Source organism: Budorcas taxicolor, chromosome 5, assembly GCF_023091745.1.
Source record: "Budorcas taxicolor isolate Tak-1 chromosome 5, Takin1.1, whole genome shotgun sequence".
In the NCBI taxonomy this organism is placed as follows: domain Eukaryota; kingdom Metazoa; phylum Chordata; class Mammalia; order Artiodactyla; family Bovidae; genus Budorcas; species Budorcas taxicolor.
In genome coordinates, this window is record NC_068914.1 from 76,662,715 (window position 1) to 76,666,073 (window position 3,359).

The window sequence follows — 3,359 nt, forward strand, 5'->3', positions numbered from 1 at the left end:
CTAGTATATTTTAGAAATTAATCCTTTGTCTATAATTTCATTTGCTATTATTTTCTCCCATTCTGAGGATTGTCTTTTTCACCTTGTTTATAGTTTCCTTCATTGTGCAAAAGTTTTTAAGTTTAATTAGGTCCCATTTGTTTATTTCTGTTTTTATTCCCATTACTCTAGGTCAGTCATAGAGGACCTTGCTGTGATTTATGTCAAAGAGTGTTCTACCTATGTTTTCCTCTGAGAGTTTTACAGTTTCTGGTCTTTAATCCATTTTGAGTTTATTTTTGGGTATGGTGTTAGGAGGTGTTCTAATTTCCTTATCTTACATGTAGCTGAACAACTTTCCCAGAACCACTTACTGAAGAAACTGTCTTCTCTCCACTGTATATTTTTGCCTCATTTGTCAGAGAGAAGGTGCCCATAGATGCGTAGATTTATCTCTGGGCTTTCTATCTTGTTCCATTGGTCTATATTTCTGTTTTTGTTCTCACTATGTTTTTAAAAATGAAAAACATGAGCAATAACCAGTACTAAAGCCTAACAGAGGAAGAGATACAGCAAAATTAAAATAAGCATAGAAACATTTACTCCGTGAAGTAAGAGACAAGAGCTTAAGCTGATTGCTAGAGAAACAAGGGTTTAGAATAGAGCAAATGGCTTCATAAGAGTAATACACTTTCAAATTGTATAGACCTGGGTATATGTGTTTGTGTGCATACACACACTCATGCTCAAAATCCAAAAGAGCTGTCGGAGACAAGATGAATCCTTTATAGAACTTCTGGATCCTCTGCTTCTTAATTAGTAGAGTAATTTGTGGCCAGAAGCTTTCTAAACTTCTGTGCCCTCAACCAGATACTCTTGGAAGCAGCCATGTCAGTAACCACTCAATCCCAGGACCAGTGGCCCTTCTGTCCCTAGCTAATGCTACCTCTCCCATGGGCAGTGGACAATTTCTGACTCTGGAGCGTCTTCTCACCATTCCTCCCCAGGGCCCACCTGGCACAAGATCCCAGGACTCTGATGAAAGAGGAAATACAAGTCACACAAACTATCCAGGAGTTCTCCCTGGGACTGAGGGAGTACACGGAGAAAACAAGAGAAAAACCTAAGTCTTAAGAGAGCCCTCTCCAAAGAGACCCACATCTGAACACTTTGGCTCTTAACCACTGCCTGTCTCTATCTGTCTCTGGCCATATTATTGGCTGGGAAACAAAGTCCACCTTTCCTGGGACCTGACTGAAGCCTCTCATCTCAAACTGCTGGAGTCAAGTCTCCTTCCAGCAACAGTGTCTTGTGGCAAGAAGCCTGGCTGGAAATTTGAAAGACGCAGCAAACCCTGAGCACTTGTGCTTAGTAAGGCAGGTGAGAGACTTAAAGGTGCATAGTTATTTGTAACTGGTGAGAGCTGTACAGGTATCTGGTCCAAGCCCCTCCTGTTCCCACAGAAGGAAATTAGATCCAGATTAAGGAAGTATCTTTCTCAAAGTCAGACACTGCTACCTTCATTCAGGTAATGGCTGAGCTGGAAGATTGAGCCTTCTGCCCTTTGTCCATTTGGAGTCTTCCTGTTTGTTCCTTTATGTATCGAGTTCTGGGACCCCTCCCTCCCCTGGAATTTAGGCCTTTATTTTAAATGGGAATGTTTTTACTGGCTGAAAAGCCAGATGAAGAGTAAGGAGAAGATTTCCTGGAGGACTGAAAATGAGAAGGGTGGAGAATATAGTAAGAAAGACAACATTATTCTGGCCAAGGAATCCCTAGGTTGCAGGGTTTTCGAAAGTTTGTACTAATGGGATGCTTTGATTTGATGAAATCCTACCACCAAAATCCTACCATCAAGTATGATTAAATAGATGAATGGAGAGATGGGGCAATTGAGGTGGATGTGAGAACCCCAAACACCCTGTAACTCCTCAGTCTCTTGATACTTAGGGTGTCTCCGTAAAGCACTATGACAAACTGTTTTCACACTTTGAAAACAGTGCCCTGAAGTATTCTGAGATCCTGGGCCTGGAATATTTTAAAATGGCACTGGGTTCAGTCCCACGTACCCAAGTAGGACTTGGGACATGTACTGAGTAGTATCAAACTACTGAGATGCCCAGGGGTAATGGGGAAGAAACCACAAAACAATTTGCACTTTAGAGGTTCAGTTTCCTTTGCCCAGGAGCTTTCTCTCACTGCAAATCAGTATTTCTCTCTGAAGAAAACAGAGCTAAGCTGAGAGTTTCCTGAAAGTCTCCAAATCTTTTCTTTATAGATATAAAAAAAAGAAATGTTCAATGGAAAAATAATTTTACATTAGAGAAACTGTTCAAAAGAAATGAATGCCCATAAGCCTACTAACCAATAGAGAAATCACTTCTATTTTTCAATATTCTGTGTCAATCTTTGTTCATACACACATTTGATGTTTTTGTGCAGTGTGTCATGGGCTAGATAGTTTGCAAAACATATGTTTCATTTGCCCAATTTCATAAATGAAAAAGGGACGGTTTCAAGAAACTGAGTAACTTTTTTCAGATGATACCATTAGAATATTTGAGCCAAGACTCAAACTAAGGTTAGTACTCTAAAACTAGCACTCTTTCCACTTAATAGCTGCTGTCACAGAAGTGTAGGGAGCACTATATCAGAGCCAAGGAATACCTGGACATAATTTAGGTGAACTCCCTACTAATTAAGTTGTTCATGACCCCAAAACCACACAAACCTCATATTAGCAATCAGTTTAAAACCAGTAAGTGTGGTACATGAGGATGCATGCAAGACTAATTGAAATATCTGGGCTAATCCCAACCTTGACTTCACTTTGCTATGAGGCCTTAGGCATTGCATTCACCTCATTTATAAAATGAAGGGGTTAAAAGCCATTATGACAACATCCTAGCATACTGTAAGTCTATGATCTCACTATTCTAGAAGGAATCACTTTCCCGTGGGCCTCTCAGCCCTTAACCAGGGAGGGTTTTCTGGGCTCTGCCCCTTGTTTTGAATCCAGAACCTGAGTTTCCTATGCATGGTACATTGTTATTATTAAATGCACATGAGTTATTATTACTATTATTACTAAGAGTGACAAAATAGGGTGAATGATTAAAGATCATGACAAGATAATGCAAGCAATTAGAAATCAAGGTCAAGTGAGAATAGAGTATCTGAGAAGACACTCCCTTATCCTGAGTTTCCCATTTTGGTCTATAGGTAAGAAGGTATACAACTAAAGTGGCTTAGCACACAGCACAGAAGGAGATATCCTCCCTTTGAGCAGAAGTCTCTTGTTCATGGAAAATGACTCAGATTAATGTCTCACAAATGTAGGACCACTCGTTTCTTGTGAGGGACAGAATCTCTAAGCAACC